This window comes from Cricetulus griseus, assembly GCF_003668045.3.
Source record: "Cricetulus griseus strain 17A/GY chromosome 1 unlocalized genomic scaffold, alternate assembly CriGri-PICRH-1.0 chr1_0, whole genome shotgun sequence".
Lineage (NCBI taxonomy): Eukaryota > Metazoa > Chordata > Mammalia > Rodentia > Cricetidae > Cricetulus > Cricetulus griseus.
In genome coordinates, this window is record NW_023276806.1 from 29,509,110 (window position 1) to 29,524,898 (window position 15,789).

The 15,789-nt window shown below is 43.6% G+C and overlaps 1 long non-coding RNA gene across 4 annotated transcripts; it reads left to right on the forward strand.

The window, feature by feature from the left end:
* Positions 1–2,333: 2,333 nt before the first annotated feature.
* LOC113833497 lies at positions 2,334–15,298 on the forward strand. 4 transcript variants are annotated; one of them, XR_004771604.1, is made up of 6 exons: positions 2,345–3,777; positions 7,394–7,505; positions 7,792–7,944; positions 9,916–10,165; positions 10,688–11,580; positions 13,114–15,298. It is a non-coding gene; the product is annotated as an uncharacterized LOC113833497 (long non-coding RNA). The 4 variants fall into 4 exon arrangements; XR_003481257.2 differs by lacking the exon at positions 13,114–15,298 and having other exon boundaries at positions 2,334–3,777; positions 10,688–11,990; XR_004771603.1 differs by lacking the exon at positions 13,114–15,298 and having other exon boundaries at positions 2,334–3,777; positions 9,921–10,165; positions 10,688–11,990.
* Positions 15,299–15,789: the final 491 nt, after the last annotated feature.

A 15,789-nucleotide genomic window follows, 5' to 3' on the forward strand; every position in this document is an offset into this window, starting at 1 on the left:
CACAGAGAAACCCTGTTTTGAAAAGTAAATCAATCCTACCTTTTCTTTATATGTTTGATAGTGAGCATAAGACTCTTTTGGCTCAGAGCTCAACATCTCCATCAGTTGGGGTTTGCTTTTTCAGCATCCCAAGATTATGTGTATATTCAGGAAAATATTATTTATTCAACTTTCCTGGATTAGAGATTTTTTTGTATGAATAGCAAATTTTCTTGGCTGCAGGCAAGCTGACTCAGTAAAAAGAATGTTAAACCAAATTGTGAAGAAAACTAAATTTATCCTATGACCTTGTCACCAGCTGAGGGCTGGGGGGAATATCTTCACCCTAACCAAGTCTCTTAATGTTGGTTTCCTTATTCATCAAATTTAGTGGCTAATCAGACATAATTGAATCAGCAATAAAGGACTGTATGGTCTGAGTATGAAATGTCCCCCAGGCTCGTGTGCTTGAGTCCTTCTTCTACCTTGGTTGGTGATATTTTGGGAAGAGAGAGAATGTCAGTATTAGGACAGTCACTTGCTAGGAATCCCGGACATTGTTAGATCAAGTGATAACTTTAATGAGAGATAATGTTATTTTGCAAAGAATTAGCAGGCTAGCAAACTTTCTGTGGAGATGGAGAGTAAGAGGAGGATCCCAATAGTAGACACACTTGCCTTTGCATCGAGGCAGTCATTCGAGAAACTTCAGGTAAGGTCTGTGGAAACTACAGAGTGCCTGCAATGAGTAAACACATTTTTTTTTTTTTGTAAAATAATATGCTGACAAACAAGAAGAAAAGCAAAATCATGGCATGGTGAAAAAATGTTAGTGATACCCTATAAACCAAATAAATGTCAGTTATATCAGAAAAATCATGGAATATGGCTTGGAGCTATATGCTGTAAAATGCCACTCTTACCATGCATGTGTTATGTGGCCTTCCACAGTGCTAGCTTGCCAATGGGGTAGATTGGTTCCAGTCCATTAGTGAGAAAGTTGCCAGGAAGAGAGGAAACCCAGAGTTCATGAATGAAAAGGAATACTAGGTGGCAGTCAAAATGGACAAGAAGGAAGGGGAGAGAAGCATGCAATCACTAGAGACGGAGAAGGGAGCAGGGTTTGGGGTGAATGACAAAGAGATTGGGGGGAAGGGCACCACTGCTCCTAGGTATGGTGAAGGAGAAAGTTTATTGTAGCTATGTGGGCGAGCACAGCCAGAGGCAGGGATGTCTCAGAGAGTCCAGCGTGGACACCACCCAGCTGAGCTGGGCCATGGAGTGGGGGAGGACAAGGGAAAAAGAGGGGACCAGCAGCAGCTAGGTGCAGCAGACAGGAAGTCAAAGAAAAAAAGGGGCGGGGTAAGCAAAATGTCTGGATTATATAGGGATGAGCCTCTCAGAGAAGGACAGCCCAGCCCCTGGGCTGGAGTTTAGGGTAGAGGATAGGGTATGCCAGCCCTGTTCAATCCCTGTAACAGGTAGGGGCTGGAGAATACTGGGAGAACCTGACAGCCAGGTCCAGCTTTGATATGTTAAATAGGCACTTCAGCCATTTGTCCCAGGTTTGAAACTTAATGAGGGGGGCGGGGCTGAAATGAGACCATGGGGTGCCCATGTAATCTAGTGGAATTAAGTTTTGAAATATTAGACCAAAATAGTTAGCTACTCCTTTAAAGACATTTTTAAAAATGTGTGTGTGTATGTGTGTCTATGTGTGTGTATGATTGTGTGTGTATGAGTGTGTGTATGTGTGTGTTTGTGAGTATATATGTGTATGTATGTTTGTGTATGTATGTGTGTGTATGAGTGTATGTGTGTGTGTATGTGTGTGTGAGTGTGTGTGTTTTTGTGTATATGTGTGTTTGTGTGTGTGTATGTGTGTATGAGTGTGTGTATGTGTATGTGTTTGTGTGTATATGTGTATGAGTGTGTGTATGTGTGTGTTTGTGTATGTGTGTATATGTATGTATGTGTGTATGAGTGTGTGTATGTGTATGTGTGTGTATATGTGCATGTGTGTGTAGGAGTGTATGTGTGTGTGTATGTATGTGTATGTGAGTGTGTATGTGTATGGGTGTGTGTATGTGTGTGTTTGTGTATGTGTGTGTATGAGTGTGTGTGTATGTGTATGTATGTGTGTGTATGAGTGTGTGTATGTGTATGAGTGTGTGTATGTGTGTGTATATGTGTATGTGTGTTTATGAGTGTATGTGTGTGTTTGTGTGTATATGGGTATGTATGTGCATGTGAGTGTGTGTGTGTATGTGTGTATGAGTGTGTGTATGTGTGTGTGTGTTTGTATGTGTATATGTGTATGTGTGTGTATGAGTGTGTGTGTGTATGTGTGTGTATGTGTGTGTATGTGTGTGTATGTGTATGAGTATGTGTATGTGGCAACGATGCACTCGCCTGCACTCAGATGCTCACATTCAGTGGTCACAAGAAGGCACTGGATCCACTGGAGCTGGAGTCACAGGCAGTTGTGAGCTGCCTGCTGTGGGTGCTGGGAACCAAACTCAAGTCCTCTGCAAGAGCAGGCAGCACTGTTGACTGCTGAGCCAGTTCTCCAGTCCCAGTAGTATTTATTCTTTAAATATTTCCTTATTCATAAAATGACTTAGAGACAAACGGTTAAACTGGTTATGATGGCAGGCACCTTTAAAAGCAATACTTGAAAGGCTGAGACAGGAGAATCTCAAATTCAATGCTAGCCTTGACATACCAAAAAAACAAATATTTATATAAAACTACAACAACAAAAACCTACAAGAGATAAAAACAACAAAAAAGTTATTTTAAATGAAAGCAGATTTGAACTGGATGAACCCACTAAATCTGATGTTAAAAGGTTTGTGGTCATCTTATTAATTCAGATGCATAGCCTTTATTCTGGAGGTTTTCCAATTTAGCTAGCTCTAACAAGGCCCTTGGAGGCTTGCTTTGCTTCACAGTCACCTCTGAGGCAAGCCCAGGATGACCTCCCTACCTTCTACAACAAGCCTTTAGGAGAAAGGGGACTACCAGACTAATTAGGTTGGTCAATAAGAAAATACCAAGCACTGTCCACACCCAGGCTCCAAATGCTGACACCACAGGAACATAGTGTGTGGGCCTTCCCAGCTGTCCAAGAGTGCCTGCCTCAGGCTTTTTAGCTCACACTGAAAGTTAGCTTTGGTTTGCTGTGTTTCATATTTTGGCTTACTATATACAAGTGTGACACATTTGTGGCAAAAAGACTGTACCCGAATGAAGACATCTGCAGCGAGAACTGGAGACATGACAGCTGCTGGTCTAACGGGAATATGCAAATCGACCCGCTAGCCTTTTCTGTTTGGAGCAATTGAAACTTTGAGGCCAGCTTCAAAAGAGGATTAAATTTTCCCTACAAAGCAAAAACCCATGCATAACTTAGTAGTTGGTAGGAAATCTGATATTTTCTGCCCAGCTCCTGGAACTATCCCAGACTACACATGGTTGGTGAACTAGAATTGAAAGCTCCCCCCATCTCCTTGCAAAGACAGGGTTTCACTCTGTAACTCAGAACGGTCTTGAACTCACAACAATCCTCTTGCCTCAGGCTCTAACGCTCCGATCACAGGTGTATGCGACCAAGTCCATCAAGGCTTGTGGCTTTTGACTCAGATCCAAGATTGTTTCACTATACCTCACTCTGCTCCACTCGCAGCAATGTGTGCGCCCTTTATCAGTCTTCTTTTGAGCCAGCCACGGTGGTGCATGCCTATAATAATCCCAGTGGAGGCAGGAGGATGGTGAGATTGAGACCTTGGCTGCAAGGTAAGTTCCAGAGCCACCTTGAACTCCACGGTCTCAAAAACTCTCTGAAATCCTGAAAGACAAGCTGCAGCTGGAGATCAAACTTTCCTGTCTGTGCTTGCTTGGTTCCGGCACGGGGCAGTTTCACATAAGACTATGAAAGTTGTCCTCAGTCTGGTTGAACAAATCTAATCAGCAAGGATCGCTGTATTACAAATGCTCTCACTCCACATCCTGTCATTGCAGAAATGGGTCCGCTTCGGAGATGACCTCATTTTAAAACTACTTACGGGCACACTACGATCCAATCACATCGTGTAAAGTAAAATGAGCACCTGTCATACGAAGTTGATGCGCCCGTAACTGGACCAATTCACACCCATTCTGCACTTCTGTCCCTCCCCGCCAGCATGTCCTGGCTCTGAATCTGTGTTCCCAGATTCTCACTTCCGTGGTAGTTTTCTGTCTAAAATGCTCCTCTCCAAACACTCCAATTCCACCTATCCTTTAAATACCAACAAAAGTTCCGTTCTCTCGGTGAAGGTTATTCCTCCATTGTCAACCGTCTCCTCCCTGCCTGTTCCCTTCCTTCTCACTATCCCAGTACACCCTTTCTGAATCAATCCTAGACGTGTCTGTATTAGCTACATCTTGTTTTGTTTTGAGAGAGGGCCTGACTGGCCCGGGACTAGATATATAGACCAGGCTAGCCTTGAAATCACAGAGATCTACCTGCCTCTGTTTTGTGAGTACTGGTGTGGTAGGGGTCCTGATGGCCCGGGAAAAGAAAGACAGAAAATAGCCACACTGGCTAATCACTGTCCTTTATACATACTCTTGACCACATCTCTCCTGAAACCCCCTCATTGCTTAGTAAGCCTTCCCCGTGACCTTGATGGGAGGACGGAGAGGTCACCTCGTGGTTAAGACTCTGCCAGGAGGCTTACTACATACCCTGAGTCGTTCTTCCTTCTGCCACATACAAGGCCATCTTTAAAATCCCACCTTAAGATTTTAAAACAATCAATAAAATTCTAAGTTGCCATATGTGGGAGACAAATAAATCATGAAAAAAGCCCTGTTTTACTGAATTCTTGATTGGGTTTCTCTATGATCGCAGCGCATCTGAGCCTGCGCATGCACATTAGAGCTGCTTTTCCTGAAGCCGCCTCAGTATAGCTTGCCCCACTATGCCGTTTAGAATCCTGTAACCCTGGGATGAAAGGTACACACTAGTTACTACTAGTTACTAGTTACTCTACTAGTTACTGTGATCCAATATCTGACAGGGCAACTTCAGGGAGGGAGGATTTGTTTGGTGTCATGGTTCAGAGCGGGCATCCTGGGCAGGAAAGCATAGTGATAGGACTGGCTTCTATTCAGGATGGCCAGACCTGAGGCAGGTGGTCTCTGCACCGCAGCACACAGGATGGAGGAAGCTGGGGCTGGAAGTGGGTCAGGCTATGATCATCTCTGTTAGTCATGCATGCTTCTCGGCCCCTCCAACTCCACAATTGCTCATAACAGTGCCACCAGCTGAAGCCCATGTATGGAAAAGCATGATCACACAAGGTACATTTTATATCCAGACCACAACAGCGTCTAGTCACATTCCAATTAGAAATATACAGTTCATCCACTGGTCCTCAGGGGCCGGGAGGGAGGGCAGGATCTGTGCTGAATTGGTCTTTGAATATGATATAACGCTGCTTCTTGATGTCCTACAGCTGCAGGCAGGCAGTGAGTGTGAATTGCACTTAGTGGCATTACTTTGCTCCTTCTGACCCACTCTGTGCACTCTCCACTTGTTCTGTGTACCAGGAAGCTGAGCAGTTAGGTCTGGCCCCTGGGAAGGAGGGTGGGCAGAGGTGAGTTTAGGATAGTTATCGTCCATCTTTCTGCCACAGTCACCAGCAGTTAGTCCTTCCTTCTGTAAAAGGCCACTGCTCTGTTAAGCTATCACTCCTCCACGGTCCCAGCAACCGTGTCTACTCCTCCAACTGTAAGTATGCAGGTGGAAGGAGGAGTTCATCCTGATAGCCCCAAGGGCTTGCTCATGATGCTTTTTCTACTGCAGCTCAGAGCTGCGGTGTAGAAGAAATGGAGGCTTCTAATAGGTTTTCTGTCCATCCCCATAGGTCTCTTTGCTGATTCAGTAAGCCAGATCCAAATTGAAAGAAAGTATAACAACAGGTTTATTTGAGCAAAGCAACTCCCTGGCAGGTTCTCCAGGCCCAGAGATTGAGACTGGAGAAGCTGTGCCCACAAATGAAAGCCACAAGCTGGGTTTGTGCTCAAGTATGGTCAAAAGCTGAGTGATAAGGCGAGGACTTGGGTGGCTGGCAAGTTCAGGGGAAGGAGCTGCAGTGCCACCAAGAATGTGGAATTGGGCTTTTTGGAGCCTTTCTTTTATTCAGAGACTCTCTGGGTGGGTAGGATTTAGAGAGAGAGACAGGAATGGGGTGCTTTTGATGCAGGGGAAAGCTGGAGGTTCCAACTGAACAGCTTCAGCTAGGTGGTGGCAGCACAATCTTTAATCCCAGACTTGGAAGACAGAGGCAGGTGGATCTCTATGAGTTCAAGGCCGGCCTTATGTTGGTCCTGGTGTCTCTTCAATAGAACACTACCTAAGACAGATGCTGCGATGACAGCCATTACTGTTTGCTAATTTCAAAAATGCTGTCTCAAAAAAAGTAACATCGATGCCTTATCTGCTATTTCTCCCTCTGTCTCCCTCTGTCTCCATCTCTCTTTCTTCACTCATCCATATCACACACAGATACTAGGAAGTTCCCCCTTTTCAACCACCCAGAAACTAGCTGCACACATCAGGACATGTCACCTGTTAACAACATTCCAGGTCTGAAGAACAGACTGACCCACCTAAGAAACTCACCTGCTCCCAGACAAGGTCCTGCTTGCAGCTCTTCCCAAATTTCTGCAGCTGCTTCATCACATATTTTATTTCTACACTATTTTCAATGCAGTTTTCTAGCCAGTGTTGCTATGATACATTTGACTGTTATCCCTGTTTGGACTATTTCAAATTTGATCTTTATGTTTACTTTGTTCTTTACTTTATATTCCCTTGTTGTTTTCTTATGTTTATTGGTACAAGGGTGTCAGATCCCCTGGAACTGGAGTTATAGACAGTTGTGAGCTGCCATGTGGGTACTGAGAATTGAACCCAGGTCCTCTGGAAGAGCAGCCAGTGCTCTGAACCGCTAAGCCATCTCTCCAGCCCCACTTCTCCTTTGTTCTTAATACAAACCCAGAAGACCTCTCAGAATAGCCTGTAGTCTGGATCTGTCTTGTTACCTGTGATTAGGCTCAAATCAGACATTTTGCCAAGAGCACCTGAGTGGTATTTTTATCATTTATTTCATAGATAACAAGAAGGTAATCCAGGCCATCCCACTAGTCAAGCTCTGCCTGCCTAATAATGGCAGCCTTCACATTTTGTTCCTAATAATTTACTTAGGTCTTCTAGGGGCAGATACTTTAACACACAAGAGCATTCTGCTACCACAGAGCTTGGCACTTGGTGGTTTGTGCATATCTTCTTAATGAGCTGAACCAACTTTTCTATTTGGGTAAGGGTGTTGAAAATGGGATGCTTCCCTCCTACATTTATTAGCAGTACCATTTGCTTAACTGGACATTGAAGAAAAGAACAGAGTGCTGGAAATCCATCTTAGTTCTTCTGGAACGATGACCCTCCCCGCTCATCTGACCTCACAATTTCAAAGGTAGATTGCACTACTCAAAGTTTCTGATGCCTCAAGTATCAGCCACTTAAGATGGTCACTGTCACACATTGATTTGAGTGTCACCACCCTAAGGGAGCCCTTCTTCGTTGACTGTAAGTGAAGACAATAGTTCTCATTTGTGCCCAGGCTGTACCCTATACAAACTGACACTTGACTACACATAATTACATACTGTGTTTTCTTCCCGAGGGTCTATGAACAACAGGAATCTGGTCTGACTGGTTTTCACATGTTTCCTAATCAGTATTATTATTGTTGTTGTCAGCTTGATACAACAAGGGATCAGTTGGAAGAGAAAACCTCAACTGAAGATTGCATTGATTAAAGTGACCTGTGGGCATGTCTTCTGGGTATTCTGTTGACTGTTAATTGATGCAGGAGGGCTCAGCCCACTGTGGGCAGTACCATCCCTAGGCAGGTGAGTCTGGGCTATATAGGAAAGCTAGTGGAGCATAAATTGGGAGTCAAGCCAGTCAGTGGCATTTCTTAGTAGTTTCGGCTTCACTTTCTGCTTGTATTTCTACCCTGACTTCCTTCAATGAAGGACAGTGACCTGGAAATATCAGCCAAATGAGCCAGTTCCTTCCTAGGTTATTTTGGTCATGGTGTTTAGCATAGCAACAGAGAAGCAAACCAGATGAATAACCACACCCTCCCCTAGCATGATGCTTAGTGGGTACTGAGTTAAATAGAGTTCACACACATGATGTACATTATCTAGAAACACCCCTGAGAGGGAAATAGACCACATGCCATTTACTAGCTTCATGCAGACAACAGAGAGGGAGTGGCTTGTTCTCATGGCCTGGTCTCATGTCCTGTGACAGTGGATAGCCTTGCAGTTACTACCTAAGAAATCACAGTGGAGCTCGCCCAGCAGACAAAGGTTTCCAGAAATATAAAAATGTCTCAAATGGTTATTTCTTTCCCAAAACATTAGACTCATTTTCAGAAAAACTAACTTCCTTGTATATATGCTCCATTTTTCCCCCTGATATTTTTTTCCAGACAGGGTTTCTCTATGCAATAGCCCTGAATGTTCTGGAACTCACATTGTAGACCAGGCTGGCCTTGAACTCACTGAGATCCATCTGCCTCTGCCTTCTCCCCCTGATATTAAAGCCATAGCTTATAGATCTCATTTTGCAAAGGGGAAACAGAGTCATATAAAAAGAGTAGAATAACTTGCCCCACCACACTTCTAGATATCAAAAGGGCTGGGACTTACTCAGAGGGTCCAAGGTGAGGACCTCAGTGGTTCTCAACAGTTTGTTCATGGCTTTAGTGCATAGGAAGTGTTAGGGCTTGATGAAGAAGAACCAGGCAGAAAGGCCAGAGCGGCTCCTCATTTATGAAGGAAAATGTCTGTCCTAGAGAAAGACCAAGTAACCCCCACCCAGGTAATAAATAGTCACAGGCAAACCCAGGCTTCTTCACCCAGATGGCCTGATTGCAGGTGGAGCCTTTGGCTATTGTCTTGCTGCCTTTAATGGCTGTTCCTTTGCCAGCCTGAGCATACCCTACATCTTCTCCTTGGAAAAGGAAGAAAATCGGTCTTGTGTCAAGAATGACAACCAATATTGATCGAGCATTTAGTATGTGCTTGGAAGTTTCTGAGTGTCTGAAACAAATTGTCACATTTCATCCCTAATTCCAACCTATAAAATAGATGTTGCTCTGAGCACGGGTTCTCATTTGCTTTCAAACCACCATCTGTGTAGAACTTAATGATATTTATCTGAGCTGCCTAACTTCCTTAGGAAAAGGCTCACACTATTGGTCATTTAGTAGATGACAGCTCCTGAGGACCTTCAGGGAAGCTCAAAATCAGTAGTGCACAGTGGGGTTGTGTCATCATTTTGGTGTCTCACAATGAGAACCACCTTCAGTGGCATTTGCTTTCTTCTGCAGTAAGTTTTCTAGTTGAATGATATCCTTTAAAAGTCTATTAATTAAATATATACCGTGCTGGTTTGAATGAAAATGGCCCCTGTGCTCATATATTTTGAACACTTGGTCACTAGTTGGTGGAACTATTTGGGAAAGATTAGGGGGTGTGATCTTGTCAGGGGAGGTGCATCCTTGGGGCTGCACTTTGAGATTGCAAAAGCCCATCCCCTTGTCAGTTAGCTCTCTCAACCTCATGTTTATGGATCCAGATGTAAGCTCTCAGCTGCTGCTCCAATACCATGTGTGATGGTTTAAAAGAAAATGTCCCCCAAAGGGAGTGGCACTATTAGGAGGTGTGGCCTTGTTGGAGGAAGTGTGCTACTGTGGCTGGGGGTGGGGGTGGGGGTGGGGAGGTGGGGAGGTGGGGGTGGGCTTTGAGGTCTCTTTTGCTCAAGCTTGGTTCAGTGTGACAGTCAGTCAACTTCCTATTGCCTTTGAGTCAAGACGTAAGGACTCTCACCTCCAGCCCGGAACCTGCCTGCAGGCCGCCATGTTCTCTGCCATGAGGATAATGGACTGAACCTCTGAAACTGTAAGTGAGCCACCCCAATTAAATGTCTCCTTTACAAGATTTGTCGTGGTCATGGTGGCTCCTCAAAGCAATGAGAACCCTAACTAGGACACCGTGCCCATCTGCCTGCTGCTTTGTTTTACATCATGATGGTCACAGCCTCTAACCCTCTGGATCTGTGAGTCGCAAATGAAATGCTTTCTTTTATAAGTTGTCTTGGTCATGGTGTCTTGTGATAGCAATAGAAAAGTAATTAAGCTATGGTGATAAGGATGCACAAGGATGCAACAAGAATGCACATTTGCAAAGGTTCAATACTGTGGGCTTCCAAACACACGATACCAGGAAAGGAACCATGGAGACAGTAAAAAGATGGGTGATTTCCAGGGATGCAAGGGAGGGGCAGGAGGGGCCGCTGTGTGGAACACAGGATGTTTTTAGAAAGTTAAATAATCCTGTGTTGTTTTGTGCATGTCATTGTACACTAACCAGACTGCACACCAAAGATGAGCCCTGATGTAAACTTTGGACTTCAGTAAAAAATGTGTCAATCCCAGCTTATCATTTACAGCAAATGTGCTATATGATTCTATGATTCAGTGATAACAAGATAGCAAGATGAGAGGGAAGATAAAAGACAGGTAGAAACTCCTTGTACTTCCCACTAACTTTTTTTTTTTTTTTTTTTTTTTTTTTTAAGGTGCCAGCAAGCGATTTAACCCAGAGCCATTTAATGTACCCTAGGCAAGCACCTTACCACTTAGCTACATCTTTGGCCATTTTAATTGTTTTTTTATTTGGACACAGAACCTCCAATAAGCCAAGCTAGCCTCAAACTCACTATGCAACCCAGGCAGGCCTTGAATTTATAATCCTCCTGCTTCGACCTCATGAGTAGCCGGGATTCCAGGCATACACCGCCACACCTAGTCCCACCAAGACTTTTATGAACTTAAGGCTAATGAGAAAGAAAAGCCTGTTAATGAAATGTATCTATTCTGATGTATATACCCATGAACACACATCTGTGAGGATGTATGTACAACAAGAATGCACAACAATGAAGGAGCAGTGTTTCCAGGTGTTGCTGTAGTACACTGAGATGCTCTTAAGACTGATTTCATGGGACTTCCTGGGGACCTTTTCTTTATCAGAATTAGGAATCATTAGGATCATATTGAACAAAGCAACTGAGAGGTGCCAGGCCTCAGAAATGCATTCCAAGGTGCTGTCATGAAAATGCAGAACTGCCTGAGGTCTGAGGCAGGGGCTGTAGAGATGGAATCATTACTCACGGGAGGGGCTAAGTGACCTCCGAAGACAGAGAAGGGAGAAGGGTGTGTTCAGCCCAGCAATCCCGACAGACACACGAAAACCTGAACCCTTAGCACGTTTTGCACAACTTTTCAAAGCCAAGTTGAGGAATGAACATCATGAATTGAAAAATAGAAATGAAGAAAAGTGAAATAAATCTTCGAGGGTCAGCTGAGAAAACACACACATTTTAATGGGATGTTTTCAAACTATTGTAACGTAACAGTTTCGGAATCTGACTCTATTATTATAAAGGGGTGAACCATACTGCTCATGCTTGTAAGTTATTCTCCAGTTTCCTTGTGATTCTAAAATAAATATTGCTACTTGCCAGCTCTGTGGTGAGCTTGCCAGGTTTGGTTTAAGCATTTGTGCACGGACACACACATGCACACACACAACATGCACATACACAAACAGGCACACACACACACACACACACACACACACACACACCACATGCACCTTCACTAGGAGAAACTTTGTTATTTGTGCACTTGTTTGAAACGCCAATAACCTTGAAAATGGAAGTTCCCTCACAGAAGCTGCAGTTGCCTGCCTTCTGGGGTACAATATAGATGAGTTTCTCTGCACTGAAGAGGCAGAGACAGGAGACTGTCAGTTTGGTGCAAGTCTGATCTATATAGTGAGACCTTGTCTCGACTAAAAAAAAAAAAAAAAAAAAAAAAGTCAGATATGAAAAGGAGCTGATCCAGCACGCAGAACTGTTGCAACATCCAAATTATATTTAAGAAGAACGATATACACATGTGAAAATTCCTTATAAAGACTTCATGTTAACTGTTACTACCTGTTTTCATTGACTGATAGATAACTGGCATTCCCCACATCTGCTCCACTGCCTGCTCTGTGTTGTTTTGCTCGGGCTGCTCCTGACTTGTACAGGTTCTGGTCTCTAGGGCCACTGTGATCATCTGGAACCTCAGGATGTTCCACCAGTTAGATGAGGTCACCAATGTTAGGTAGTTGCAGCATTTCATGCCTGGCAAAAGATGCCTCAGCAAGAGTGCTGAGAAACCTGGTTGCTTTGCCTCCTAACTGGCCCAGGGACTCAGGCCAGAGTCTGGTGGGCAAGCTAAGTGAAGGTCACACCACCTTCAGGGTCACAACTCCTGATCTTGTTGATGTTCAGTTCAAGCTGGAGACCTTAGACTCTCCTCTTAGATGATTCATCTTGTTCTAGAGTGCATTTTGGAGATGGAGGCATGAGAATCTTAAGCTAAACGCCAGCCTAGGCTACTTTTTGAGTTCTGAGTCAACCCCGGTTACATAGTCTCAAGCAAAACAAAATAATCAAAACCAAAATCCAAATAAACAGCGGCAATTTCATCTCCTTGGCAAAGCAGACATCCGGAGCCTGCACTCCCACTCTTCAATGTGAACTCAGATAAACTTGGAAAGCTCAGTCGTTAGACGGGAGGTTAGCTCTGGGAAGGACTAATACATAGGTCCTCCAAATCAGGACATAAAGAACAAATAAGATGGTGCTTTCTCCAGCTGCACCAGCTCAGGACCTTGCTTGAAGCAGAATGCAGAGGAAAGGATGGCAGTTGATTGGGTGGTCAGGATATGAAAATAGTGCTGACATTTGACCCCAGATAAGCCTACTGAGATGCTTTCAGACAGGATGTAAAAAATAACAGGTGGTAGTGATCAGCTAGGTGTGCCTGCTTAAACTGGCTTCAAGACTTCCTGGCCAGGGGCGCTGTACCCTTTTTCCCTAGTAAGCTTTTCAACTCCTGTTCATCATCTTCTGTCTTATGCATATACTTATGGTAGACTGAATTCTAGGTAAAATGGGATTCCAAAAACAGCATGGCCCAGTCTTGGAAGTGTCTGCTCTAGGAGCTCTCCTAGGACATAACAGCACAGAGAAGACAGGTACGGGGCTTGTCCTGCTAAAGTCTATTCTTCTGAGTGCTCTACTGTGTTTCTGAAGAGTGGGTATGATCTTCCATTAGTGTTGGTGGTGTAAGGGGAAGGGTCATGTGCAAGCAGGTAAACACGCACCCTTACATGCACATGTAAAAGCCAGAATCCAACTTGGACTCTTCCTCACCACCTTATGTGTTTGAGACAGAGTCTCTCCACTGAACCTGGTGCTTGCCAATTCTCTCAACTGGCTGCCACCAAGCTTTGGAGAACTGCTTGTTCCTTGTCTCCACCACTCAGCACTGGGTTGCCAGAACCCACCACCATGCCTGGATTTCTACGCAGGTGCTAGGAATCCCTCCTCGGATCCCCTGGCTTGTGTAGCAGACACTGTAGGCACAGAACTCACTCCCCAGGCCCTTCGAGCATGTTCTTGCTTCTTGGCTTGCTCTAGTTAGACTCTGGACTGTCTGCTCTGCTGCTGAGTCTCATCTGAAGTCTTCTTTCTAGTAGACCTGAGGATGCTGTTGGGGTAGAGACCAGAGGAACCCGGACAGTTCCTGATAACACTATTCAATTCTGTGATACCTAAGCTGGGATCCTGGTGACACTATTCAATTTCAAGACTTCTAAGCATGGATCTGCACAGAAGTACCATATTCAGAACTAACAACATCAGCCACTGTTCAGTTATGTGTCTAAGGCACTGGTTCTTAACCTTCCTATTGCTGCAACCCTTTTAATACAGTTCATTGTGTTGTGGTGACCCTCAACCCTCAAATTATTTCATTGTTACTTCATAACTTTCATTTTTCTACTGTTATGAATCTTAATGTAAATATCTGATATACAGGATAACTGATATGTAACTCCTAAAGGGGTAGTGATCCACAGGTTGAGAACCACTGGTGTGTGTTGACATGGCCAAAACCTTGTCATTGAATTCCTTTGTGTCCATCACACAAATAGCAGAAAAAGAGCTTTTCCATTGATCCTCACAGTGGCAAGTATTTTCACACAAGGAAAGAGTAAGTTTTGTGAACGATATAAAAGCTGTTATTTTGATACATTAAAATTAGGTTTTAGCGAGGTGTGGTGACGCACACCTTTAATCCTAGCACTCAGGCAGCAGAGGCAGACAGATCTCTGTAAGTTCAAGGGCAGCCTAGTCTATAGAGTAACTTCCAGGCAAGCCCTGGCTACAGAAAAGATAAGGTTTTGGCAATGATATTTGGGACAATTTATTTTGGGGAAACCACTTGGAGTCCATTTTCTGACTCCACATGATGCCTGGTGGTTAACTGTGACCTCTTGTATTAGTTTACATTAACACTGAACAAGAAAGATGATTAATAAGAACAGCTTTGTTTTAGGAAGGTTGTTTTCTGTTGTTGGTCATATTTCCATGGGTGAATAAGCCATTTCTCAGTCAACGTTAATTTTTACTTTATCCTTCTTATTGTTACATTTATTTTTCAGGCAAAGAAAAATTCACTTAGTATATTAGGGCTGAATTTTAATAATTGCCCTGAAAGAATAGATGGTCTCATTATGGTTAATTTTTATTCATTAAGTCATTTGTCTAAGTAATAGCTTTTGGCTGTTTTGAGAACTGTGAGCAAAACACAGAGAACTCAGTACTTAAAGCTGAAATATTATAACGATGACTTTGTAAAAATGATCCGCGCGCGCGCGCGCGCGTGTGTGTGTGTGTGTGTGTGTGTGTGTGTGTGTGTGTGTGTGTGTGTGTGTGTGAATAAAGATAGACAATGGGTATATAATTTCCTGAGAATTTTATTTTTAACTGCATTTTTATAAACTTACTTCCATCTCTCCAGTGTTTCATTATTTGGAACTCAGTTTATAAGTAAACTAATTCAAGAAAGGTATTTTGTTGAAAATCATAGCTCATAAAGAATCAGAACACACTAATTCCTCAACAGCAGGTTATCTGTGAAATTATTCTATTCTTGGTTTTCATGCTTTGGGATGATTGCAACAGGAATCTAGTCTTTGTGTACAAAAGAAACTTAGAATAATGTCTTATTGTTTGCTGTGCTCTTTGGACAGGGCCTCGCACCATGTAGCCCATACTAGCTTTGAACTCATGTTATATATATATAATAGTTTTTGAAGATAGGGTTTCTCTGTGTAGCCCTGCCTTCCCTAGAAATTGCTCTGTAGACCATGTTGGCCTTGAACTCACAGATGTCCTCCTGCCTCTGCCCTCCAAGTATTTGGGACTAAAGGTGTTGGCTACTCACCCACCATCACCCATCACCCACACATCACTCAGTGTGTGTGTGTGTTTGTGTGCATATATATTGTGTTTATTTATTTTGTGTGTACACTTGCCCACAAATAGAGACCAATGGACAACCTGTTGGAGCCTCTACCCTGACCGTGTGGGTCCCTGAGATAGAGTTCTGGTTGTCAGATATCCAGGGCTAGGTGTTGCCTGTTGAGCCTTCTTGATGGCCTGTTATTTTTTTTCATTCCTAATATTTGATAATTTTGCTTGGGGACAATAAGACTATTCCTTCATTGAATGATAATAGTCATACGTCAATCACCATTAGGGAGTCTGGAAATGTC